At 48.3% G+C, this 11,386-nt stretch overlaps 1 long non-coding RNA gene across 3 annotated transcripts in view; it reads right to left on the bottom strand.

Annotated features, from left to right (window-relative positions):
- Window positions 1–6,244: 6,244 nt before the first annotated feature.
- The window catches only part of LOC120102308 (uncharacterized), a 37,526-nt gene continuing 32,384 nt past the window's right edge, over window positions 6,245–11,386 (bottom strand). For 2 of the 3 annotated variants that reach the window (XR_010065825.1, XR_010065822.1), the window contains one exon: window positions 6,245–7,333. This is a non-coding gene — a long non-coding RNA (uncharacterized LOC120102308). Of the gene's footprint in view, window positions 7,334–8,882; window positions 9,324–11,386 lie in introns of those variants that run through there. The other variant, XR_010065824.1, reaches the window with a different exon arrangement.

Here is an 11,386-nt window from a genome sequence, read left to right as displayed (position 1 = left end):
GACCGAAGGATGTGAGCTGTGAGGATGCAGTGGGATGCAGAGGAGACCGGAAACTGGGCACCTCAGGCTAGGGCTGGTGATACCAGTTCTTCAGTGGGAAGAAAATTCTAGATGGGGTCTCTACACAGGTCTCCATCTGTGGGCACTGGAAACTGTCACCTTGTTCTGTTTTAGAGAGCTGCCAACCTTGATGGCAACGGCTTTTGCCTGCCCCACCCCCACCAGGCTGCCTGGTTGTCAGCGATGGTTGGACCTGTGCTAGGCGGACCTCACAGCAGTATACAGCTAGAGTCCAGCAGGGAACAGACCCCAAGCTGAGTCTCCTAGAGAACCCGCAGCCTGCTAGGGGCACTGGCTTCTGGGGAATGTGAGGAACTTGTGAGGCGGCTGGGCCACAGTCACCAGAGTTGGTCAAGGCTATTTGCGAGCTCTTGAGTCAGCCCTGCACGGTTGCTTCACACACTGCGTTTTGAAACTTGCCTTTGCTCTCGGTCTTTGTTCCATTCAGAAATATTTACCAAGGGCTGACATGGCCTCTGTACAGCTTGCAACTCAGTGAGTAAGTAAACATGAGAAGAACGCAATGAGAATCTAGGAGCTGGGCTGAACCGGGAGCAGTGGTGGGGCGCGCAGGTGCCCTCCCCGAGCTGTATCATTGAAGGCCAGGAGGAGACCTAGGCCGTGTGGGAAAGTGTTCTAGGCAGAAGGAATAGCTTATGCTGAAGCTCCGAGACAGGAGAGAGCCCAGGATCTGAAAGACCAAGCAGCCAGAAGTACTGTGGCAGGGACAAGACAGTCTAGAAAATAGACAGGGTCCAGACCGGTCCTACTGTGTGTGTGCGTGCGTGTGTGTGTGTGTGTGTGTGTGTGTGTGTGTGTGTGTGTGTGCACACGTGTGTATGAGAGCACATGCACAGTGTCTATACGTGCGTGAATGTGTGGAGGTCACAGGACAACCTTGTGTGTTATTACTCAAACACTGACATCTTTTATTTTTTGGAGACAGTGTTCCCCATTGCCCTGAAACTTGTCAAATAGGCTAGACTCTCTGGTGCATGAGATCTGCAGAGATCTTCAGGGGTAACAAGTGCTGGCCACCAAGCCTTAGTCTATGTGGGCCTTGGGAGCCCCTGGTGCCTGTGCTTGGCACTTTGTTGACTAACCCCCACCCCAACCCTAGAGTTTGTATTTTCTTCTATGCGCCACAGGAAGTGCTGTGGGGGCTTAAGGAGCACATGTGGATTTGATCCACGTTCTCCAAAAGCTACAGACCGCTCTGTGTGGTCGGAATGATAGAAGCCAGAGGTTGCCCGGGAGATTGAGTGACTTGGGCCATGAGGGCACTTCAGACAGGAAGAGCAGGTTGTGCTTCAGTAACAAACAGCCTCTGAGTTTAGTGACTTTACCATAGGTCAGCAGAGGGGTTCTGATCACCTTAGCCACTTAGAGGCTCCAAGGACACAGCTCCCATAATCTACAGGGCGAGAAGAACGAAAGCACATCAGCCTTGAGATTCACTGTCAGAAGTGAAGTTATAGCCGTACAGTGGCAGAGTACCGCTCTGAATGAGACCCACTGGACCATAAATAGCCCGGCTCAGGCCATGGGAGTGAAGGTGGAGAGAAGGAATGAGGTGAAGCCATATCTGAAAGTACAATGGCTGCTTTAACTGAGGAGCTGTATACACAGACCAGAAGGCAGGGAGAGTCTAACTGACTTCCAGGTTCACGAGCAGATGTCAGGTGGTCCCCATGGTCTGATATGGGTTCTCATGCACACTGTGGCAAAGTGGGAATTGGGATATAGGTTTGGGCCAGGGCAGGCTCCAGTCTGGTTACTGGGTTTTGCAAATCTAAATCAATGAAGAGGTCTAGGCTGGAGAAGAATTTGGGTGTTATCAGCTACAAACAATGATTAAGACCTTGGACATAGATGGTTCTCAGGCCTTTGAATTGAGTCTGGCCATTCACCGTAGGTTCCTCTGGTTCTTGGGACTCAGCTAGGGACTTCCTGTGTTCACTTGTTTTCGGGGAGCAGATGGTAGGACTTCTTACCCAGCACGGTGTGAGTCCAGTCCTGTCAGTCCTGTAACACAATGTAAACATATGTCCTGTGAGTTCTGTTTCTCTGGAGAATACTCCAACATTCTTTTCAGTTTGCATTTCTACCACCAATATTTAAGATCCCTATTACCCCATCTCTCACCTGCACTAAAACATATTTGAATCCTCAAGGCTGGCATGCTAAAACTTCAGCCAGCGTGATGGAAGGGGAGAGATAGGGAAGTGGGCAGAGTGGCTGCAAACTTGGCTCCAGTGTGTCTAGTATGGAGGTCAAGGGCAAACCGTTTAACATCTATGAAGCTCAGTCTTCATACCTGCAGAGAGCCTCATCAATGTCAAAAATTAGAGCTGCTTCTAGCTAGCTTAAAGGAGCAAGGGGTTCATTAGAAGGGCCTTGGTGGCCCCTGGTTTCCAAGGCAGGGCAGGTCACTTAGCTCTTGGAAGGGCCAAGAAGGCCAGGTCCAGGATGACCAGCTTTGAGACCAAACTTCTGTGCAGCACGGCTCATCCTCCGTGTCTACGGCACTAAGTCCTTAAAATTCCAAGTGTCATGTTCTGGTGCTTTTGAAAATGCAATAAAATTAGACGATGAGGCAGAGAGTTTGGAGCTTGGTGAGCTGGGCACCATTCCATGCTGGCTGGAGCCCTGAGGACGCTCCCAGGGCCAGGGTGTCATGGCACCTGTTGTACAGGGAGATGTTCTGCCTGCCAAGTTCACTCAGCTTTAATGAGAATTACGGGCTCCCCCTGGAGACTGACCTTTAGAGGCCAGGGGTGGTGTTCTCTCTCTCTCTCTCTCTCTCTCTCTCTCTCTCTCTCTCTCTCTCTCTCTCTCTCTCTCTCTCTCTTCCAAGACAGGGTTTCTCTGTGTAGCTCTGGGTGTGTCCTGGACTAATTTTGCAGACCAGGTTAGCTTGGAAGGAGACTTGCCTGCCTCTACCTCCTGAGAGCTGGGATTAACTTCACGAAAATGATCCTCAGTGCTCATATGTTACGAAATAGCAGGAGTTGGGCTAGTTAGTTAGTTAGTTAGTTGGTTACTTAGTTAGTTTTCTCGAGGATGGCTTTCATGTCTTTGTTTTGAGAGGGAGTTGATGAGTTGATACAGTTAAACCAAGTCTTCTCAAGGCAGGGCCAGTGTTGGAGAAGAGTCTGAAGCTACAGACAAATATCTTGGTCCCCTGTCTCTCTTGTGAGGCCATTTTAATTTTTTTTATTCCATAAAGAACTTTCACTAGTGGACCTGTGTAGCTTTTAAAAATTAGGGGTTGGGGATTTAGCTCAGTGGTAGAGCGCTTGCCTAGGAAGCGCAAGGCCTTGGGTTCGGTCCCCAGCTCCGAAAAAAAAAGAACCAAAAAAAAAAAATTAAATTAGCAGAAAAACGAAATAAAGAGACTTACACAGTATAGACTTTCTTTCTTTTGAGACAGGGCCTCACCTAGGAAAAGACTAGCTGAGGATCAACTTGAATTTTGGCCCTTCCTGCTTCCACAGTCTCACTGCTGGGATTTCAGCTATGCACCGCCACATCTGGCCAGACCTTATTTTTAATTATTGAGGTTAAGAGGCATGAAGTTGCTTTGTCAAATTAACATCAATGTTTTTAAAGCTTCCCTGGGTGAGGCTTGACGGCAGAGCCTGCATCTTCCCTGGCCCCAGACAAAACCTGGAGGCCACCCCTTGCTTTAGATTATTGCCAAATTCAGTTTACGTCTCTGGACAGTGTTCCACAGTTTTGTTTGCTTGTTTGTTTGAGTTCGAGTCTCATGTGTCTCTGGCTGGTCTTAAATTTACTATATAGCTAAGAACGGTCTTGAACTCCTAATTCTCCTGCCTCCACCTCCAAAGGGCAGGCATTATTACACACCACTGCTCCCACTTCTGCTATGCTGGAGAGCAAACCTAGACCTTCATACTAAGCAAGCACTCTACCAACTCACCTACATTTTCTCTCTCTCTCTCTCTCTCTCTCTCTCTCTCTCTCTCTCTCTCTCTCTCTGTGTGTGTGTGTGTGTGTGTATGTGTGAGATAGATGCCTCTGGGGGTATGCACATGTAGGTCAGGTATGTAGGTCCTAAGATGACATCTGATGTCTTACTTCGACAGTCTCCACTTTTCTTTCTTTCTTTCTTTTTTTTTTTGGAAACAGGACTTCTCACTGAACCTTAGCTCCCTGATTCAGCTAAGCTTTCTGGTCACTGGTCCAAGGGTCTGCCCATCTCTATTCCTAACCCTCGGGGCAGCGTCACAGACATAGGCATCCATGCCTGGCTTTTAGATGGGTGCTGGGGATCCTAAGTCTCCTGTCTTCACCTCCGAAGTGCGGGGACTACTGTCACTCAACTCTCAGGTCCTCATCCCTGAGCAGCAGCATTCTGACTGAGCCACCTGCCAGCCCCTCCTTATTCTTGGAGGGAACCTGGGTCAGACGGCAGTAGAACATACCTTACTTGGGGAGACCTCACTTGTGGAGAGGCCCCCACTGTTTTTGTCCTGTGAGTATGACCTTTCTTAAACAGAATCTAGGCACCTGCATCTCCTGGTTCATGTTCGGGCTTTTGAGCCCACTGTGTGGCTGGGGCCGTGACTTTGCTAACAGGAGAACACCAGGGCATTGGTTTCTGGAGTTACCATGGAAACCAGGTTCATGGCAGGTCAGTTCAGCAGTGGGCTCCTAGCCATTTTCTGGGAGCCCACTAGTGCCTGTTTTTCCACCCCTCTGACTCCTGAGCTTTCTAATGTTTCCTGCCAGAGTGAGGATTGAACTCAGGGCTTCATGCACAGTACAAAGTGCTCTATCACTGACCTACGACTTGGCCCTTTTAGGTCTTAATAGAGCCACTTCTCCATCAGCGAAGGTGGCTTCTGTTGTCACCCATAAACCATAACCAATCCCTCCATGTTGGAGGATGACTCTGAGGAGGGGCGTTGTGAGCTGACAGTCCGTGGGGAGTTGTCTAGGGTGACATCATGCTACTGGGATGTTCTGAAGACGAATCATAGATACATGTCTAATGAAACTGTCATTATAAGTTCTCAGTGAATAGCTGAGGGTGCAGGAAAAAGTGCTGGCTTCTGCCCCTTGGGTAGCTGAGATTTCTGATGGTGGGAGGCTCATGGTTGAAACTTGTCTCCTATACTGGACCAACGGCTGCTATCGTGCATCTTCTCAAGGGTTTGGTAGGACCAACCTGCCCAGAGGTTTCAGAGTTGTGAAGAAGATGGGAGAGCAGACACAGGCATAGATCTCAGATTTACCTCCTTTACCATCTTCAAGAGCCTCTGCAGGTCAGGACTTTTAAAATGACATAGCTACCCTTCCCCTCCACAGTGCCTGGTTAATCATCGCTGCACAATTCACACACACACACACACACACACACACACACACACACACACACGGCCTCTCTCCCAGAGGGCACTGCAGGGTCTTCACCAGCACAAAGATGGAACCATTCAACTACATACCAAACTGGAAGGCTGGGTATGGTAGCACATGCCTTTCACCTCAACACCAGATAGATCTCTGTGCGTTTGAAGCCAGTCTGCTCTATACAGCAGACTCTAAGCCAGCTAGTGAGATCTCTTCGGGGAGGGAGGTGGAGCTGGGCTACATTCCCTGGCATCTGTCTCTCCTATCTCCATGTAGAACGGCCACCTGAGACAGTGGGCATCATGCACACAGCCATGCTAAGGCCGGGCTGCTTCCCTGGGTTCTGCCTTCATCCTCATTGTGGGTTCTGCTGCTGGACTGCGCTACCCTTCCTGCTTCCTGGCCCTCTCTCTCTACGCTTTGTCACTTATTTAGTAGAGTGCACCCTCCAGTAGCTTCTAGAAAAAGGATGACCACTAGGCCAATTTTGGGGGAGCTTGCTTATCTGAAAATGCCCTTTAATTATATTTTATTGACAGTTGGCTAGGCATATGGTCTAGACTGGAGACAATCTTTCTTGCAAAGTTGATTCATTGTCTCCTTCCTCAGAGTGGCTGTTGGGAAGCCAGAGGCTGCTCTGCAGGGAGTCTATCAGTGCGCTCTACTCCCTGTGGAGCACGTTGAATCAAACCATCCCTATTCTCTGGCGCTCTGAAATCTCACAGCACTGCACATGCGTTAGGTTCTTTTACCCACCTTTGGTGCATGGAAGCCTTTTCATCTAAAAACACAGACTTCAATTTCTGAATTGCATTTTTAACTGTCTTTATTGGTTTCTTTCTTTTTTGCCCCTTATATCCCTAGAATGCAAAAATGATTGACTTGGGTGTTGGGCTTCCTGGATTCTGTCTCTGTTTTCATTTCTCCTCCCCTTCTTCTCCCTCCTCCTCTTCTGTTTTTCATTGTTCCTATTATCACCATCATTATTGTTTAGCTTAAAAATTTTAGGTCTTTGTGTATTATACATGCGTGTACACATATGTGTACCAGTGCATGTGCATACTGTGCAGAAACCAGAGGGTGTCATATTCTGTTACTCTCTGCCTTATTCCTGTGAGATATGGTCTTTCACTGAGCCTGGAACTAAAACGTCAGCCAGCAAAACATAGAATACCTCCATAGTATACGCAGCAAACCTCCTGCCTCTGTTCTCTACTGTACTGGAGTTGCAGACCCACATGGCTATGCCCAGTTGTTTTTAAGTGGGTGTTGGGAATTTGAACTTAGGTCTTCATGATTAGCAAGATCTTTTACCCACTGAGCCATCTCCCTAGTCCATGTGTTGTTTTTCTGAGTCCAGGTCTCACAGTGTAGCTCAGACTGGCTTAAAACTGGGGTCCTCTTGCCTCTGTGTTCTGAGTGCTGAGATTACAGGTGTGTGTTCTGAATCCCCGCACCCCCCACACGTCAACAGGAAGAACGTTCTCTAGGAGAAAGACAGGAACCAATGGGAGGGGGCCCACTGGGGGGGCAGGGACTGAAAGGGCAGAAGTGAGCCAAGTACAACCATGTGTGTATGAAAATGTAACCATGGATTTGGTTGCTTTGTATGCTAATGTTTAAATTGTTACAATTTAGAATCACCTGAGCAGGAAGCCTCAGAGGAATTGTTTTGATTGCCTTAATTGATACTGAGTGACCACCTCCCAAATGTGGGCCCCATCTTGAAGCAGCCAGATAAGAGAGAAGAAGAAAGGTTTCCATCTTTTGGTCCCTCTTGCTGCCAAGCTGATTTTCCCATCCAGGCTGTGACTGACTCGGTTGGTGATTCCAGAATCTCAGGCTTCCAACACAGTCTGAGGACCAGCAGCTCGCCGGGAACCATGGAGACATCCATCTGCAAGGACAGAACAACTGTGTTGTCAGCCTCTCTGGGAATGCTGGTTAATACACTAACTGAAAAATCGTAAGAACAAATACAAAGAATTGAATCACAGCAATCTTTAGGATTGCAGAAAGGAAATCAGAGAACAACCAATGCTACATGTGATAGTTTTGGTAGGTAGCCTAAAGAGATACAGTGTGACCTCAGTGCTTAAAATAACTAGGTATAAGGCCAGGCATGGTGGTGCATGCCTGTAACCCAGCACGGCGGGGAGGGGTGGAGGTCGGATAGGAACTCAACCAGAGACTATGTATCAAAACCAAAGCAAAACGAACAAAAACAAAACAAAAAAAAGAGGGGCTAAAGAGATGGCTCCCTCAGCAAACTGCTTGCCTTTTAAGTGTAAGGATCTGAGTTTGATTCCTAGTACAAGCCCAGGCACGCTCACACGCACAGGCATGCTCACACACACTTACATATATTAAATATATACACTTAAAGCCAGACATGATGGTACATAATTGTAATCCCGGCACTGGGGAGGTGGGGACAGGAGGATTCCTAGAGCTTGGAAGTCAGCTAAGCTTTCAGAATTGAACTCCAGATTCAGTGAGAAACCCTGTCTCAAAAAAAAAAATATGGAGAATGATTGAGGGAGACACCTAACATCAACCTATGGCCTCCACACACATGCATGTACATGCATATGCAGACATACATGCAGACATGTACACACACCTTTCAACAAAACAAAATAGATGTATGTGTAGAAAAAAAACAGGAAAGAAACACATTGAACCACCCTCAGTGTTTGTTGCAGGGTACTGCATGCCTTGTCTGGGCATGTTCTGGGAAGGCTGAGATGCTCCCTTTGTCCCAAGGGGTTGGGGGCTGCTTACTGGTACCTACCAGATGAATGGTTATCATGAATGGGTTTGGCTGTCTCTGGACTTTCTGTACATTTTAAAGTTTCTATAGCAAATGTATACTTTTAGAATCACAAGCAAAAATGTTTAATAAGGAAAAATATTTAAAAGGGAAGGGACATAGTATAGAAGTGTGGCCGACCCCAAATGGACCCCATCCTCCTCCAGATAGTGACGGCAGGATGAGTGATGTGAACCAACGCCTTCCTCCTAACACTTCGTCATCCCAAATCAGCCAAGGACTGGGTTTCCAGACCACCCAAGGACCAAAGCCCTGGCACCCGGCCCACCACGTACTGGTGTGCGGAGGTCCTGGGTGGTGGTGGTGGTGGGTGTTCCACTCTGTTTCTGAGCTAGGCACACACCTGCCATCAGACATTGCTTGTGTAGAATTCCAGGGAACTGTGGGACTCCTAATTATCCCCTGGAATGATTCATTGTCAACACGGAGAGGCAGGGGTGAACTGGGGAGAGAGAGTCATGTGGAAAGGGAACACTTGTCACGTACTGTCACTGCCACCTGGAGAAGGTGGCTGTGCACTGGGGAAGGATGCAATTCTGCACCAGCTTCCCCCCTAGTCCCACTGCTCCCCATTAATACATTTTTATGTGATTTTTTTTTTTTTGGTTCTTTTTTTCAGAGCTGGGGACCGAACCCAGGGCCTTGCGCTTCCTAGGCAAGCGCTCTACCACTGAGCTAAATCCCCAACCTTTTTATGTGATTTTTAAAGTGATTGTGCCTGTAAGATGAGATAGCTGCCTACCCCTCAAACAGTGATTATGTTTAATGCAGAAGTTTTAGACCGTGCAGAGAAATCTTAAGTTTTTAAAAATCACATTTATTATGGTGAGAGGCTGGGTGTGCACATGTGTAGAGCTCAGAGGACAGCCCACAGGAGCCAGTTCTCTTCCTGCTTCCTAGTGGGTCCCGGGGGTCAAACACAGGCTTGATGGCAAGTGCGTTTACCAGGAAGCCAGCTTACTTGCGTCCTGCACAGGAAAGCCGATAGAAGCATGTTGAACTTGCCCATAATACTCTTCACCATTTGGCCAGCACTATTGAGCAGACCCAGGTCCTATGTACAAAACAGAGACAAGACATCCCATCACAGCATTCCAGACATCAGGCACTGGGGCTGGGAATGCAGTACAGTGGTAGTGTAAGTGCCTGGCATGCACAGGGCTTGGGTTGGAGGACTAGAACTGCAGGAAAAGAAGAGTGAGATTTTGTGTGGGCAGAAGCACCTAGTGACAGAGAGGCATGAAACACGGGCGTCTCTGAGGGCTTCCTTGTTTCAATTGTAGCCACGGGGGCTGGGGAAGCAGCTTAGGTTGGTTGTGTTTGTCTAACATAAACGAGGTCCTGGGTTTGGTCTCCAGCACTGCAGAAACAGGGTGTGGTGGTGCATGGTCACAAGCCCAGCATTCCAGTGATGGAGGCATAAGGGTCAGAAGGTCAAGCTCATCCTTGGCTTCATAGTGAATTTGAGGCCAGCCTGGCCTACAACTGACTTCCAGTAGCTATCGTCTGGAGATTTAGGATTAAACACCTCCCATGCATAGTCTCCTTCAATCTACACAACAACCTTGGGGAGTAGGATCCATCTTCATTTTGCCGATAAGAAAGTGGATGCTTGGGAAGGTAAAGGAGGTCACTTCAAAAAAGGAAGCCCCTGAATGCCCTTCTCTCTGCTCTCCCTAGTGCCCTTTGGGATTGGGCAGCAGAGGTGAACTGGAGAATCAGGCAACCTCAGCTCAGCTACTAGGAGCCCAGCAGCCACTAGGCGGCAGCAGAGGCCTGCGTTGCAGGGATCTGTCCCCAGCTGACTGCGGGCTCTGGTCAAAGCCTGAGCCTCTGAAGACCAAGAATAGCAAGGGGCTGTAATTCACGTGGGCGGATGCCTTCCCAGGTTTCGAAAGCCCCTCGCGTCATCCCTGTCATTTCATAATCCTCCTCACAGGATACTTTTTCCATCTTCAAACAGGTTTGGCGTGGGCCAGGCCCGCAAGCTTCTCTTTAAGATGTGGCCTGGGGCCACACAGATCAATGAAATAAAAGAAATAAATAAAAGAAATAAATAAAAGAAATAAATAAATAAAAATAAAGAAATAAATAAAGAAATAAATAAATAAAAGAAAAAATAAATTAAAAAAAGAAATGAAATAAAAGAAATCCTATGGCTTGCCCTTGAGGACGATGGACATCTAAACAGAAAGCCAGGATACAGAGTGTTAAAGTGCAACGACAGACAGACAGTCAGTCAAGATCTCATGACAGACAGTCGAGATCCCATGAAGAGAGGAACTATGAGCTAGAGGCTGGCCCAGTGGTGCCCCGAGGTTCGGTGTCTGTTTGTGGATGTCCTTGTTATAGTTGATCCCAAAGCTGAGAGTCAGTGGGAGTTCTCTTTAAAATGTGCCGAGGCGGAGGAAGAGGCTTGTTCTGAAAGCTGTTGGGTAAGGAGTGAGTCCCAGGTTAAAAGCAGCAGGTGGCAAGAGTGAGTGAAGTGTTCTAGAGATGGGGCTGGGAATAGAGTTGATGGAGTGTGGCCCTGCCCGCACGGCTGAAGCCCTGGGTTTGATCTTTAGCATCCCATAAACTGGGCACGGTGATGCTCACCCGTCACCCCTGCACTCAGGAGTTAAAAGCAAAAGGCTCAACAGAAGAGTTCAAGGCCATCCTCAGCTACATAGCTAGAGGCTAGCCTAAGCTATGCAGAAACCCTGTCTAAAACAGAACAAAACAACAAGCAAGGGCCAGGGGACACAGGAATGGGCAAAGCAATTTCCATGTAAGTTTGAGGGTTGAACTTTGGGTTCCCAGCACATACTTAAAAACTGCTGGGCATGGTGGTCGTCCTGTATCCGCAGGGCTCAGGAGATGGCCGCAGAGGATTCCTGGGGCCAGCTGACTAGCTAGACTAGCTGACCCAGCAAGCTCTGGGGTGAGGGGAGACCCCGACTCAATATAAAAGGTGGAAAGTGATTGTGAAAGACAACAGTGTCAGCCTCCTCCCAGGACATACATACGCATAAGCTCGACACGCACACAACAATAAAAAACATCCACAGACCATGCAGCCTGCTTCTGTGAGTCCTGATGGGCTGTGGGCTGTGGCCAGCCTTGCTTCCTTTCTTT

The sequence above is a fragment of the Rattus norvegicus genome, chromosome 4 (genome assembly GCF_036323735.1).
Source record: "Rattus norvegicus strain BN/NHsdMcwi chromosome 4, GRCr8, whole genome shotgun sequence".
Classification (NCBI taxonomy): domain Eukaryota; kingdom Metazoa; phylum Chordata; class Mammalia; order Rodentia; family Muridae; genus Rattus; species Rattus norvegicus.
Note: the sequence above shows the minus strand (reverse complement) of the source record. Positions and strands in the feature narration are given on the sequence as shown.